The sequence below is a fragment of the Lutra lutra genome, chromosome 13 (genome assembly GCF_902655055.1).
Source record: "Lutra lutra chromosome 13, mLutLut1.2, whole genome shotgun sequence".
NCBI classification, from domain to species: Eukaryota; Metazoa; Chordata; class Mammalia; order Carnivora; family Mustelidae; genus Lutra; species Lutra lutra.
In genome coordinates this window covers 8,740,608-8,756,881 of record NC_062290.1, presented here as the reverse complement: position 1 = coordinate 8,756,881, position 16,274 = coordinate 8,740,608, and the positions used below count along the sequence as shown (strand labels likewise).

General features: G+C 46.6%; 1 long non-coding RNA gene across 2 annotated transcripts in view; it reads left to right on the top strand.

The window, feature by feature from the left end:
* The window catches only part of LOC125083807 (uncharacterized), a 322,084-nt gene that overhangs the window by 272,666 nt on the left and 33,144 nt on the right, over positions 1 to 16,274 (top strand). For both annotated transcript variants that reach the window (XR_007122381.1, XR_007122380.1), the window contains exon 4: positions 14,674 to 15,307. This is a non-coding gene — a long non-coding RNA (uncharacterized LOC125083807). The remainder of the gene's footprint in view (positions 1 to 14,673; positions 15,308 to 16,274) is intronic.

Genomic DNA, 16,274 nt, shown 5'->3' with positions numbered 1-16,274 from the left:
CTATTTTTGAGAAGTTGGCTTCCCTGGATTCTCATCTGAGCCCTGTGGAGAGAGGTTGTCTGTGGACGCTGAGGAGACTGTTGCCATGAGGGGCTCTGTGAGACACAAAGATGCCAGCAATGCAGCTCGGGTACCCAAATAACAGAGTGAGGCTCCAAGCAGGGGGCTGGGACAGGAAGCACTCTCTCTCCATCTTTCTCTCTCTCTGTGCCCTAAACACAGCCTGTCGTAGCTCCGTGAGGACTGCTGAGTCTCTGGTTCTGCCCTGCCGCTCTAGTGCAGGTGCCAGGCCCTGCTGAAGGAGAGACCCTGACTGCCCCAGCAAGCTCGCCCTGCCTCCCCGGATCCTATAGTAGCCATGACAGGGAGGCCCTGAGTTGGAGGCCCACTGCCATGGAAACCCCAGTTTGGAATTGTTCTTCCTCTCAGTGGGCAGTGTACAGAACAGCACAGTTTCCCCTCAAACCACCTCATTCTTAGTAAAAGCACAATGGCTGCAGGGTGTTTCTTGAAAGGGGTAGTAGCTGGAAATCCATTTGTGACTCTCTGTAGTTCATAGTTTGGGTCACCCAGGGACTCCTCCTGGACAGCTCGTGGTGCTAAAGGGCCGTGGGAGTGGAATCTTATCTCTTTCCAGGCTCTTCCCAGATGTTGTAAGAGCTGGTCCAGGTACATTAGCTTTCAGGCTGACCCAGTGAGGGGAGAACTCCCACTTTCCCTACTGCGAACTTCTTTTTCCTGTTGTGGCAGTCTGTATTTTCCCAAGATGGAGACCACAGTCTCTTCAGACATCCCCCTTGTTGTTCTTACAGTGTGGCCTTGCCATGTCTCTCACAGAACTGGTGGGGCCCGGGCCCCTTTCCCGTGAGCCTGGGTGGATATCTGTGAACGTGTTAAATACTGAGTATGGTCAGTGGAGAGCTACATGACTTCCGACACTAGGGCATCAAAATGCCATGCGCTTTGCTTCTCCCCCTTGGAACACCAGCTCCTGGCAGCCAGCCCCTGTGCTGTGAAGCGGCTGTGGAGAGGCCCTTGTGGAGAGAAACCAAAGCTTCTGGCTCCCAGTACAGCTGAGCTTCTAGACAAGGGCCGGCCCTGATTCACCGGCCATGTGAGGGGAGCATCCCGAAAGTGAGTCGTCCAGGTTTTGTTACCATCCTTTCTTCCTGATGCTAACATGCTGTTGCGTCTGCGTGCTGGCTGCTCATGCTAAGGTCTGCCTTTGGTCTGCGCCATTTTGTTTCATTACAAAGAAGGCCGGTTTGCTCCCTAAATTGGACTGGTTTGAGCTTTAGAATTTGTCCCATCGCAAAAGATTCAATTTGGTTCATTCATTGTGGCTCTTCTTGAGGGAGAATAGCAGAACTTGCGAAGCGCGAGATGGTACTTTGATGTCCTTATTCTGAAAGCCTTTTTGAAATTAGGAAAGACTGAGAGAGTGGAGCATTTCTCTAAAAGTCCCACAGCCAAGGATCCCTTGTGTTGGGGGAGACGGAAGCGGGTGGGATTTTTTTAATTCATCCTCTGAGTCCCCTTCTCTTTCCACTTCATTTAATGCGATCCACAGAAAGAGACATCCTTGTCTTGGGCTCATTTAAAACAAAGACGCCTCTCAATGATTTCCCCAATTTCAAGTTTGCGAAGAAGGGGGGAAAAGAAAGGAAGGTCTGCGGTTACATTAATTTCACTTATTCTCACCTCATTTCTAAACCGAGTTGTTTCCGCTGCATCTCCACCAGCCATTTTCCTCTGCAACCTCTGGGTTTCCTGCAGAGAGAGGACAATGGGCAAGTTAAGTGAGAGAGATGATTTACAAGGCTTTTTTCCTTTTGCTCTAATTTACAGGAAAATCGTCCTTGTGTGGAAAGACAAGCTAAAGCCCCACATCACTGAGAGATTCGTCATGATGGGGGAGAAATGAATAAAAGGGATATATTTTATATTAGTAATACCAAATACATGTGATGATAGTAGCTCCCTTGTTTCTGGGATATGAGTAAAAATGCCATGTTTTTTTTTTAAAAAAAACTGAAAGAATATTTGCCTTTATTTCAGACGGTACTTCCCTCCAATTCTTTTGCAAGTGTTAATTTGTCTCTGTTTTAGCGAGGATTATGTGCCACTGCATAAAATAGAAAACCGAAATAAAAGAGGTTTAAAACCACCAAGTTCTATTCTTTCATGTGAAAGACGCCCAGAAATGAGCCGTCCAGGGCTGCTAGGGCAGCAGCACAAAGACGCAAGACCCCTTCTGTCTTTCTGCTTTACCATTCCTAGCACGTAGCTTCCATCCTCAAGCTGGCTCTGCTGGGGCTCCGGCATCCCGTCTGGGACCCTGGCGGTCAGAAGAAGGAAGGGGAAAGTAAAACCCATACAACACCCAGCTGTCTGCCTACGTCCCAGTGGCCAGCGCGTATTCACGGGACCCATTGCCCCTAGCTGCAAAGGAAGCTGGAAAAACATTAGCATCAGAGCATACAGACATCCCTCCCTTCCCTAGGTCCCTCCAGCATTTCCTGTCTGTACTGCATGATCAAAGACCCATCGACAGCTTCCCTTGTTGCCCTGGGCCCACGAGCAAGCAGAGTTCTTTATTAGAATCGTAAGCTCCGTGCAGTGATGACCAGACCACGTTCACCGTACCTTTCCCAGTCCCTGAGATGCGGCCAGAAGGCATGGCTACGGCCCCACATTTTAGGAGTCCTCTCTCTCATTAAAGGAGGACAATGGGTTTGGGGTCCATAACCAGCAATCTGGTAGGTACAACGTCACTAATGTCTGATAAGTCATTGATCATATGTATTATATTTCAGTCTAATCCAATTGAATAATTATTTTTGGAGTGCCTCCTCTGTTCCAACTCCAAGGCAGGCATGATGAAGAGTGCGGGAAAAGAGGGGCGTGTAGTCGTTAGTTACCCTCAAGGAGTTTGCAATGTTAGTAAAGAAGTCTAGTAAAGAACTCAGGAGACACAGAACAAGAGAGGAGAGCCAGAATCAGGTTTTCTATCCCCTAGAGCAGAAAGTAAATGCAGAATCGGAAGGGAGGAATTTCTAAGAGCTGTGGTGCTAATGTTTTCCTGAAGCAGATAGAACGCACCGTGGGAGTTGAATATGGCGGACCCGTGTGATAGTTCATTTTATGTGTCAGCTTGACTGGACCCCAGGATGCCCAGATATTTGCTAAACCTTCTGGGTGTGTCTCTGAGAGTGTTTCTACTGATTCAGCATTTGGATCACAGACGGAGTAAAGCGGAGTGCCCTCCCCTGCGCGAGTGGGCCCCATCCAGTGCTCTGAAGGCCTGAACAGAATGAAAAGGCTGAATAGGAGAAAACTCTCTCTCTCTCTCCCTCTGCCTGATTATGTCCAAGCTGGGACATCGATCTTCTCCTGCCTTTAGACTCGGACTTGGTCTGGAACCTACACCATCAGCTGTCCCAGTTGTCAGGCCCTTGGGCTTGGACCAGAACTGTACCACCAGCCTCTCCGGCCTCTCCCGCTTACCAACTGTGGACTTCAGGACTACTTGTCTCCACAGCTGCATCCTGTGCAGAATCCTTATACAACAAGTATGCGACAAAGCTCATGGCACCTTGAGCACGTCCAAGCCCCAGGCACAGCAACAGGCACAGGAATGCAAAGAGGAAAAAGACATCCACATTCCGGAAGTGACTCAGGGACTGCCACCCAGAGACAGGACAGAGGGCCGGCTGGGGCGATACCCCCGTGGAAATGCCGTGATAAGCAGATGTGCAGAGTGCAGAGGAGAGAAGGAGAGGGGTGGCGGGGGGGTGGGGGGGCGACTCTCAGGGGGACAGGGAATAGATGTCTTAGAAGACCCCCCAAGGAGGGCTGGCAGCCATGTGGGGGTGTTAGGGTGGACTGGAAGGAGCGTGTTTTCAGTGTGTCTTGGGTTTGGGGGGGCAGTGCTGATAGAGCTATTGAAAGTACTGGGGAGAGGGGGGATAATGGGTGAGAAGAGAAGGCAGGAGAAGGGACTCAGAGCTCATGGCAGGAGCTTAGGCCACACTCAGAATAAGCAGTGTAGACAAGGTTCCTGGGCACAGGACTAAAAGGAAAAGGCCCTCCAGATTCCTCCAGTTTAGTAATCCTGGATTCCCAGTGTGGAAAAGGAAGCACAGGGAATGGAAAGGAAGCCAGGGAATGGAGGCTGTGGGGGTGTCATCGGTGTCCCCAAGCCACACTGTGCCGTTAACTGGCCATGACTTGCAGAAACTCCCCCAGCTGCAGGACCCAGTGGAGGTCCCTCAGGGACTCACATTGCCTCCTTTTCCTCTCCACTCTTCCCTGTGATGTCTGTCTGTCCGTCTACTCTCCAGTCCATGCCTCCCTCCTCCCTCCTCTTTACATACAGGTCACTCTTTGTAGTCTCGCAAGCTCAGTGGGTTTCCTTCTGTCATCCAGTCATGCCGGTCAGCCATTTGTCCCCACTGACCTGATGGATACAATTCATTCTGGAGCCCTGAATGCCGAGCCCAGCCCCCTGCAGTCTCTAGCTCCCACAGGGCAAGTGCAAGGATGCCAGGGTCCCCTGAAGTCCCAGAGCAGAGGTGCAGGTGCCAACTTGCTCTGCGGGTCCTGAGGAGGCTGAGAACGGATCCCAAGGGATTCAAGATATGCAAATGATACCTAGATTCAGGTGGTGCGGGTTTGATCTGTGTGATTTGTAATAAATGCAATAAGAGCACCATTTATTTCCAACTCTCCAGTAAGATTATTAACTTTTTCTTCCAAAGATAAACTTGATTACATTACTTATTTATGCTATGTACATTGCATTAGAGGTAAAAATGCATCGGGGTAAGAAAAAAACGTTGTATGCAGTTTTTTTTTTTTAAATTAGTGTTTTCTTATCCGCTGATAATAACAGCTTAGATTATTAAAAAGGAAGAATTTTAAATATGCAGCTCACCTTCAGGTCTTGGTACTGCTTGTTTACTTTTGCACATTTTGTTAAACTTGACAGACACTCTAGAAATATCATCTCCACTCACTTTCAATTCCTCATTTTCATACTAGGGCTGTGCATTTGTGTTGGGGGTCTGTGATCAGGAGAGGCAGCATGATATTGGGGGAAAAAATAGGAGCCTTGGAGCTGCATATATTTCAAGTCTAAAATCTGTGTGTGCCTTTTACTAGTTAGGGATCAGTGGCACATAATTCACCAACAATTTAAATTTCAGGGTTTTTTAAATTTTTACAAATTTACAGACGATGACAGATGTACTAGATTCCCATGATGAACACGGCACTAATCTGAGCACTTTATTGTGTTACCACATTTAATCTTGAAAACAATCTGATGAAATGAATATTTATTATTATTATTATTTATTCCACTTTACAGATAAGCAAGTTGAGACTTAGATTAGCTAAATTGCAAAGGATACTTTAAAAAAATAAGCTAGGTGTCAAAACAACACATTGGACCCTAAGAACTGTCCTCTTAGCGATTGCCCAACACTGCCTGGGATGTAAATTGCCTTCCCACCTCCTAATAGCCCCTACATGGTAGGTGTCGTCCCTAAATAAAGATGAAGGAGCGTAGTAAGAACTGGCCCTCCTCGTCCTCCGGGGATTCCAGCATTCGTGTGGTGGGCTGGTAAGAGGGGCCGTGACACGCCATTGGATTTATGCCTTCTTCATTCCAAAAGGATTTAAAATGGGCTTATCGTTTAACATGGCATGGCTCCCTGTTGCTTTAAATTTCACAGAGTACTAACATATATTATCTCTCTCAAACCCCCCAACAACCCTGATGAAAATGAGCTTCAGAGACTTGAAGCGATTGGTTCAAGGCAACAGAGTAATTATCAGTAATACAAGGGGAATTTGACAGCAAATTAACCATGTCTCTGCTAGTTATAATTCTTGGTTATTACGATTTCTCCTTGAGTGTTAAACATGAATGCAGTAAGAAACAGGTGCTTCATTACGTTATCATGGCATCTCTTGGCTTGGATGCCTCTTATGGGAGCCCATCAGTGATGATCTTGAGCGTGACCTATACAAGTTTTACCTCCGGTCCTCAGCCTAAACTTTCTGGCTCCATCCTTCGTCACTGCCCTATGTAGCCTGCCTCTTGTCAAGCCATGTCCCAGAGGCTACAACAGCAGAATCCAACATCCCCTCATCCATCCAGGCTTCCCACACGCCATTCCTTCTTTATGGAACCACTCTGGTCCCGTGCCCTCTTTTGTGCTGAGAAAACTGCCACTGCTCTCTGAAACCCCAGCTCATCCTCTCTGTAAAGTTGCCCCCATAGTCCTTTGTAAGGGAATATACACCCTCCACCATAATTGTCTACTTATATACCTTTCTACCTACTGGAACAAGGGTTCCAAGACCAGCAAACTCTCATTCATTTTAACACCCGCCACGCAAATGCGCATATCAAGGAAACTGAGGTTTAGGGGCTTTCGTTACTGCTTTTTGGCTAAATGTATCAAGTGTCTACTATGTGCCTGGATATTTATCAAAATGTTTTGCCTGTAATAACACGTTCAGTCCTCACAACAACCCTGTGAGGTGGGCTCTTGTCATTTCCCCTACTCTAAAAATGAGGAAATCGTAAAACAACTTTTTTCTGCAGGTCACCCAGTTAGCAAGTGGTAGGAGCAAAACACAGCCAGGGCCCCGGTGCCCTTTGTCTTGGCAGCTCTGCGACAGTGACCCTTGTCTGTCGGTTCAAGGTATGTTAAAGGAGGGAATAAGCCCCCCGAAGCTCTCACAGTGTCTAAAGTTTATTCAGTTTGATCCTATCCCTGAAAGGAGGGCGGCTGGGCAGCCTCATAGTCAGACAGCCTGATCTCCCAGTTTCACCAGAAGCGAAACCTGCAATCCTTCTCGTCCTCTATGGGAAGAGCACGGCTGTGTCGTCATATCTTCACAGCTGCTTTACAAAGGTCTTTGAGAGAACACAGTCTGATTGTGTCCTATCTTCACCATAGTTGGTGATGCTACGTGCTTTTCCTTACCAACTCTTCAAAGGCCACATATGAATCCGATAAAACTTATAATTAGATGGAAAACTGTGGCTTTAGCTTTTTTCTGGTTGTACTAAAGGTAGCGTTTAGGGTGGGAAGGAGGGAATCGGGATTCACATCCGCTCTGACATCCTCAAGGAGGTGGGGAAGTGGAGAAACCCAGGGAGTTTCCTTGAGGTGCCTCCTGATAGGAGCAGAGGGTGCGGGGCATTTTTTCTTCAAGTTTCATGATGTAGAGTCTATCTTTGGATTGATTCTCTGACTGAATAATGAACTGGAGGGTGAAGGAGGGTGAATTTACTCTTCCAAGTCCAGGAGAGCACCTTATTGCCTTGCCTATCCAAGCCAATAAATATTTGGGGGACCCCAAAAGTGATGGTATCATGTATGGGAGGGGCAAAGCTGAGCCCCCCTCAGGGAGGTTCAGATGCCCTGGACAGTGCCATCTAATCCACAATATGCACTTAAATTATGGCTCAAATAGGGAAAGAAGCAAAGCGCTAGCATGAGTTACGGGAGGAGGGCTTCTCATGGAGAAACAGAAGATGCTTTGTGGATTGCCTGAAGTGAAAAGAGTGAAAAGAGAGTGAGCTCACTGATGTCCTGATTCTCGTAACTTCTCATCGCCTAACATAGGGCCTGGGAGATTCCCATCCCTGCCCAGAGGGATATAACATTGAAGGACATAGAAATGTAGAAGGAAAGAAGAGAAGAGAAGAGAATGATCCACAGCATTAAATACAGGCCTATACATCCGTTGCGTTCCATGTCTTATTTAATTTAATCCACGGGATCCCTGCAAGGCTGATGTTCCGGCCCATTGCCCAGCTGAAGAAACCAAGACCCAACAGTATTAAGTAACCGGTCCAAGTTCACAAAGTTCCTAATGGCCAGAGCCAGGATTTGAAACGAAGTCTCTCTTTTATGGCATCAGCTTCCTCTCTTTCACTAGGCTGCCTTTAAAAATTCATATAAAAGGCAAATAAGCGATTGATGGCGTTCTTCCTCAAGGACATGAAAGGAATGTACAAACAGCACAGTCATTTTCTGTAGTAAAATCTTTTAATTATGACCCACATCACAGCGCTGCGGTGATAAGCTGATTGTGAGCGCACCTGAAGTCAAAGCACAGCAAGTCCGGGGGCAACGGTTCGGCTCTTTTTCTATTAGCAAATAGAGAACCCTGGGAAGGTATGTTTTATATGACTTAGACCAAAATGTTACAGAGTGAGACATTTCGAAGGATGCCAGCAGGACAGGAGACAAAAGGACAAGGTAGGGTTTGTAACTTACTATCCTTTTAACTTCTTTCCGGGATCTGCTGGTATTCCCTTTCTAGAATAAAGCTCGTCCCATCTGAGGACTGATTTAGGGGATATGTTCAGGGAATGTAGAGACCCTTGGTGAACAGGTTAGCAGGACTGGGTGGCCGGAAGCATCCATTGACCGTGATGGATGTAGAACCAATTCTGCTGCCCCACTGGAGAGTCTGTGTTTTAGGTGATACTTGGCATTCACGAATGGTTGCTTCTCATAAGTAATGAGATAACTCATGGCATTTGTTTCCCAAGGTAGGTGATGGTTCCTATAATCGCCTTTAATGATTTATTTACCCTTCATCATTTTTAATCTTTAAACGTTTTCAATATCTATAAAACACTTGGGAATTATGTGGCCCAAAATATTCTAAGATGTTCTCCTTTGGAAATGCTCTGGGGTGTGCCTGGGTGGCTCGATAGGTTGGATGTCCAACTCGATTTTGGCTCAGGTCATGATCTCAGGGTCATGGAATGGAGCCCCACATCAGGCTCCATGCTCCATGCAGAGTCTGCTTGTCCCTCTCCCTCTGCTCCTCGCCTTGCTTGCACTGTCTCTCTTCTCACTAAAATGAATAAATAAAACCTTAAAAAAGAAAAGACTCTGAATCAGGCAACAGCTTCTTGGAACTGAAGTTCCAAAAAGCTTATTATCTTGTTTATTCTTTCACATTATACTGAGATATATGTATATGTATGGATATATAAATTATATATAATACAGGCACACATTGACAAAATTCTGGAAAGTACCATTGCAATTGAGCAAAGGCTTCCCCAGTTCTACCTGCGTTCGTTAGTAGATGGTAGAGGAAAATATGTTTGAAGATGACAAGTAAAAGAATCTCCCAGCACTTAGAGAAGGAAGGCACAGAATGTTTAAAAAAAAAAAAAAGAAAAGAAAGAAAGAAAAGGGATGTCCTAGAAGAAAGTATACTTCCAGGAGACCCAATAAGACACTGTGTTTTAGGGCGCCTGGGTGGCCCAGTCAGTTCAGTGTTTGCCTTTGGCTCCGATTGTGATTCCAGGGTCCTGGGATCAAGCCTGACATCGGGCTCCCTGCTCAGCAGGGAGTCTGCTTCTCCCTCTTCCTCTGCCTGCGGCTTCCCCTGCTTGTGCTCTCTCGAATACATAAAATCTTAAAAAAAAAAAAAATTGTGTTTTAATTAAGCTCAGTATTCCTTCTAAGCCACTCTTAACTTGATTTAATTTTTTTGTAACAGCGTGACAGCTGACGTCATCCCATGTAGAAGCAAGAAAAATTCACTGGGACCTCGAAATTCACTGACTCATGTCTTCAACACTTAAGGAGACCGTACTGTTCTTACCCTTGGTGTATCACTATACTCCCGGTTTTGATCAGCTGAGATAGGGGACTTAGCAAAGATCAAAAACAATTTACTTAAAAAATCAATGTATACATATTCTGTTGGTGGTGCCTATTTGTCACTCGTATGAGTGTAATGTCTGACTCTCTGTAATGGATCTATTCACTCAAAAAGTTTTGTCCTTGTGTGGGAATCAAGTATGTCCCATAAGTCTAATGAAAACTTAAAGCTGACGGACTCATTTTCATCAAAACCCTAATATATGTCACTGAAGGGAACATGGCTTACTGTGTTGTCTCGTTAAAAAACATGGCAGGGATGGTGACTTACCATGACAAGGTGAGTAACAAAATGCTAAAATTTTAATGAGAATCATTCACGGTCGCCTGTAGGACGGTTAGCAAGTGTATTCTGATTATGGGGTTCGCACTTTAGAGGCAAGTTGATGGCTGATTGACTTTGTTCATTTCAAAGTGGGGAGGGGCAGGGGACAGGGTCCCAGTGACAGATGGGGGGCCATTGGCGAGCGTGGGAGATGTGGGGGAAATGCAAAGGTGAGCTGGTGGTTTTCACGGAGCGTTGCCTGTATATATGTATATATATATAAACTGTAGTTTATATGCCCAGCGCACATGTGATCTAAGCCCTCAGTGAAGGTGCAGGCACTCGGCCCTGCCAGGAGGGCTCAGCCACAGGACCGCTGACAAGCAGCCGGCCAGCTGTACCTGTAAAACCTGGGACAGGGTAAAGAAGACTTGAGGCCGGCTCTCAAATGGGGGCACAGATAGAGAGCAGGAATGTTCGAGACCGTCTCTGAAGCAGGATGGTGAGGCTGTTATCTGCCCCTCCTCCGTTTCACTCTGCAGCTCTGCGTCCCTCCCAACCAGAGCCGGACCGCAGTGGGCAGGGGCGAGAGCCAGATCCACCCTGAGCCCCTCTTTGCTGTGCCAGGAGCCCCCCACGCTCGGAGCACAGCACTGTGGGTGGAGGGGCCAGGTGGGCCATGATTTTCTGGAAAGGTGATTCTCCATGTGATGTAATAACCCCCGCTTTTCTCTCGGGAGCAGCTGGTCTGTACCAGCACCCCTGAGCGACCCCAAGCTGGGAGCATAACGTGGGTATTTGTATGGAGTTGGGTGCTGACACACGTCGTTTTCATAATTACTGCATTTCTCATCTCCATTTCCGTGGGCCGAGCATAAAGTGTGCAGGGAAGCAGCCACCTAGATGTGCTTCTATTTCCTCGAGTTCACAGCGATCGTACGATGCTGATGAGTCCTCTCTTCTCCATGACACTGAGCTGCCAGCATCCTAATGTTATCGTTATTATTGTTCAGCAGATCCCATACTACTACATACAGGAATAGTGTAAATCACGGAACCAGTGTTGGAGGTCCATAAAATGCAAGGTTATGAATATTTCATTACTATACATTTTATTTCCCTGTCTATTCTGCATCTCCCAAAATGTTGTTTGTTTATTTATTGGCTCACTGTTCACCAGGAATTACTTAATTCTTAATATAAGATATGGACTGGATCCCCAGCCCCAGCCTTGTGGTCTGAGCTACACTGGAAAGTAATGATGGATGTTTTGGTTCGGGTTCTGGTTTTCGTTTTTACACCCTTTTGCAACACGCGCACACACACGCGCACACACACACACACACACACACACACACACACTTGGCTGCAGGGCGACTTTACTCACACCAAGTTTCGGCTTCTTCTGCCATAATTGCATCGATTTGCAAACCCCACAGATTGACCCCCCAAACGTTTCTCCTATGAGCTCCGGCTACATATTTAAATTTTGCTCAACGCCCCATTGTATCCATCTTTGGCTGAATTAAGCAGACTTCTTCAGCGGCAGATCTTGGCAGTGAAAGACACATCGTCCAAGTGCAATTAGCTTCCCTCCCTGCGCCGGGACAAATGATCTGTACGAATCAGCTGGTCCTGCAAAAGATGCGGCCATTATCACCTGCTTTGAATCTCCCTTTAACCACAAAATTCATATTAGTAAATAGCCCAGGGGATTCAATCTGAGCAAAATCAGGACCTAGAGCGCCCTGCATTAGGGTGCTAACTTCTTTCCTGCTATAGGGCATAGTAGATATTAATACAACTCTTTGGTACAGGCTGCAAAATATATAAAATGTCATAATTATATCTGCAATTCAGCAACGAAACAATTTTCCCCCTTTCTTCACTGTCATCAGCATAATAGCAGCCTATGGGGTTTGTACTTTCTGGCTGTGAGCCCTTTTATGGGGCTGTAGGAAAAAAAATACAAGCAGGTTAGTTTCACAGCTCTGAGAAGGCCTCATGACAGAAATATTGCTTTTAATGTTACTGTCTCTAGCTTATAACCCACTCTCTCTGGGTGGAGAGGCCACGGGGCTGAGGCGAGGCCCCTTAGGTTTTTCTGATAAACCTGTACGGTCCCTTCCCTGCTTCTCCCGCCCTCCTAGATGGGGAAATGATTAACCAGCTTTCAGGATCAGGCTCCCCGGTGGAGAGGGAGGGGGTTAGGCAGAGGGGAAGGAAGTCAGAAGGAGGCCCATCTCCCGGGTTTCTCCTGGAGACATAAAAGAACCTAAGAAAGACGCAATCAGAGTGAATCCTCACATCCCGTGTATTTTGCTAGGCAAGACAAATATCACCACTCGAATCTAACATTTGAAAAGCAGGGCCAGATAAAATGATGGATTAATAAGTCCGAGGACAGAATAATAGAAGGAAAATATAGAGCGTGATTCCAGTGTCAATCTGAAAGGGGTTGGGGGGCGGGGGAGGCGGAAATGGGAATTAAAAAAAAAAAAAGTGTGCCCTAGCAACCTTAAGTAAAAACCTTGCTGCAATTATGCTGAATATTAATTAATGTTACCCGAGACCCCTACGGAACTATTACTTGAGAAACCGGTATCTTCAGGCCGTTTAAGATTCTTTTTGTCATAACCCACACGACGGGCATCGTGGACTGAACACCAGGCTAAATGTTCCCTCTATGACAATTGGTAATAATATCCCACGCACACTTATATCCCCCATCATCATCTATGATGGGGCTAATCCTGTCCTTTCTGCATGAGCTGTTGGAATACTCAGAGCAGCAGGGCAAAATATTATCAAACAGGAGTTTACCTGCAGAAAGCCTAGTGTAACAGAGTTCATTTCTGGAAAACAGGCTAGGGACGGAATTTGTTTGAATGGGCCCTATACACAGACACCTGTGACACTCTCTGGAGTGACTGGCTCAGCTACCGTTGCTCAGAACAGCGTCATGTCAGTCGCGGGACACCGTCCTGAATACACTTCCACAGAACTCAGAAAACGTCCTTTAGTCAAGAGGCAGCTCGTTGATGGGAGATGAGGTGATCTGAATTCCGTTGGCGTCTCTGCCAAAGACACTTACGTGGTCATGGCCCGTGGGCCATTCTGGGACTCTGTTTCATCAATGATGAAGGTTGGGAGATAGCCTTTCTCTATGCAAGTGAGACGTGTAGGAATGGGTACCATTTTAAAATCTGCAGTGAGTGGCCCAGAGACCCCCCCAACACAGCGACAAATACTTCCTCGACTGTTGTTTTAAAACAAAGTGAACGGACCAATACTTTCACAAGCAACAGATCGTTATTTAAATAGACTTGGTCCAGCTGTCTCGTAAGAGAATTTAATAGAAGAGAAAGCCCGGAAGTTAACAGAAAGGACTCACCTGTGAAACAGAAAAACTGTAGTCCATGCTCGACCCTTCTTGAACTCTGAGATTATAGTAAAGAGACCGTAGTTGTGCCCATACTTAAGGGAAAAAAAAAATGAAGCATATGAAAATTCAAATTTATAAACCAGATCAATTAATGGGTGATTATTCACACTATAAAAGGATTTATCGCTTTACAAATGGATTCCCTGCAGGGTTCCATTTTAATAACTAAGCCTTCTCAGTGCTAGGAACCACAGCCAATTAAGAGTCAGTCAGAAGTGGAGATAAAGCGACTCTGAAATTAAAATGTGTGTCAATGGGAAGTCAGTGGTAGAGCCACAGAAATTCACATCACATGCAATTTTGTAGGGACACGGAACTTTTTTCACCAGCCTTAATTGAGCACCTACTACAAACCCAGCCGGTCCTAAAGAGTCACTGTCAAGGGATCTCAGAAAACCATAAATGCTCCTTGTCTTGGGGACCCACACGGCGTGTTTGTAGCAATAGGGTGTGGAGGAGGGACTGTCCCCATTTGGGAGGGGAATGCAGGGCACTGCTTTCTTGTCAGAGTCCATGTCAGTTCCCAGGAATCTCCCCTGTCATTGTATCAACCACAGAATGCCATCACCTCCATTCCCAATTTCTTCTGTCCCACTGACCCAGTACCCCACTCATTGAGAACATTTCTCACATTCAGAAACTCTGCTCGAATCTGAAGACCTTGGTGCTAGAGACATTCTTAGAATTCGACTGCTTTCAGGTGGAGAGGGAATTAAGGCAGGAAGAAATGGAGCGGCGGATCTTTGCGTGCCCACTCCGGGCATCTCTCTGGTCAATAAATCTCTCTGGAGACAGTACGGCACTTGATGTCTACGCTCCGAACCCCGCTTCTCTCCACTCTCGTCATTTTCCGCGTTTTCCCTCTTTATCTCCGCCCTTCGCCTGAGCTTTCAACCAGGGAGCTTCCTCATTCTTTGTCATCCCTTCCCTGGGATCTCTCCCCCTGAGGGCTCTGCTTTCTCTGCTAGTAGGAGTTTGGAACAAGAAGGGTGGTAAGCGAGAAGCTAGCCCCATGATCCCAGTGGCTTTGTGGGAATTCTTCCCTAACTCGCTAAAGGGAGATCTCTGCTGGGGGTTTAAGGAGAGAAGGTTTGGAACCCGCCGTCAAGGGCTTGATAGGGCATCAGCAACAAGGTGACTGAAAGAAATTATTTTTTATTGTACTTGGTTTCGTTAGGGTTCAGCTGATGAGGTTGCACAAAACTTTAACTGACCCGATCCAGCACTTTTTTCATCATTTTCTTCTGCAGCTTTCAGCGGGCTGAGAATGTGAGGAGAAAGCCCTCCTAGAAGCCGTTCATCCCCGACAAGGGGTTAAATGTAAAGACATCAAAAGATCTGGATATGACAGCAGACACATCATTGGAACGGCCGCCCTTGAGGTCCCTCCAGAGATGCAAAGTGACACAGCGGGTGATCTGGACCCCCACCCTGGGAAGCTTCAAGAAGCCAGAAGGCATTTGACATGCTGACCCTGATGGTAAGAGAATGGGAGGACGGGAAGCAGAGTTTCCAAGGCGAAGGTCGCAGTCTCAGACGCAAACTTGCAGAAGTTCTGCGTAACTGTGTTGTCCCTGGTGCGGCCAGCTGGTGTGGTGGAGGCCAAGTGGAAATGAAGTTATTAAGAAGAATGTTAAAGCCCCCAAAAATGGTACAGAGAGAGAGAGCCTGAGACAGGTGCTGAAGTCATTTTGTAAAGTAAATGGAAGTGAATTTGAAAAGAATGACTCAAATTTCCATTAAAATGCCTCTGGGACAAAAGATTACAAGAAGATATGCAACAATTCTCAGCTGCCTTCATATTAGTATAATGCATTGGGGACCTCAAATAAGGCTTCATTGCCCACTGAATTTCCACTGATGCGACTATTATTCAATCGACAGGTAGGTATTTTGGATACAGAGTACATAGCATAACGATCTGAGTATCAACCCTGTGTCAGATACTGTACTAAGCACTGTTTTGCAATTAAAAATGGACAGGTTTGTGCTCTTAAGGTGATAAGCCCTGAAGGAGGGAAAAAACTTCAATTTCAGCAGACTAGAGTAAGTACAAATGTAGTAGATGCTCATAGAAGGAATGCCTAACCGAGTCTCTAGAATCACGGAAGGCTTCTTGGAGGAGGCATCATCTAAACTGGGATTTGAACGGTAATCTGAATTAAAGAAGTGGACGGTGATAACCAAGGGATGTTGGCAAGGAAGCAGCAGGAGCAAAGGCTCAGGCACAGGAAGGAGCAGCACAGGCTGAAGGAACTACAAGTGTGGAGGTGACAGGAAGCTAGACTGGGAGGGAGAGAGTGGGAAGCTCTACACGGGCTAGGACCTCTTGAGTCACTCCAAGGAGCTGCCATTTTATCCTGAGAGCACAGAAAACAATTCAGAGGTCTTTACACTGGAGGAACAATGTGATCATATATGCATTTTCGAAAGCACATTCTCGTTGCCATTTAGCGAGTACATTAGTCTGCAGAGGGCTGGCACGGCCAGATCATGTCCAGTTATACTAACTTATCATACCAGCGCAGGAGAGGGAAGAAGGGAAGCCAACACCCAACTCTCTGGCTTGTGCGAATAGGAGGGTCTTGGCACAAATCTCAGACATTTGAGTGGTCGGTTTGGGCGGGGACAGTAGGAAGCTATTGGTCCTCGTTTAGGCAAGTGACCAGGTCTGTGAACAGAGGTGAAGTCAGATCAGGCGAAGGGATGCATGGGGGGATGTTGGTGTCCTCCAAGTCTCTGAAGCCCTGGGGAAGGGGAAGAGCAACCAGACATGGTGGGTGAGAAGAGGGTTTGTAACAGCCTTGGTAGAAATCCAAGCAAGAGATTATGCCAGTCGGGCAGTCTGCAA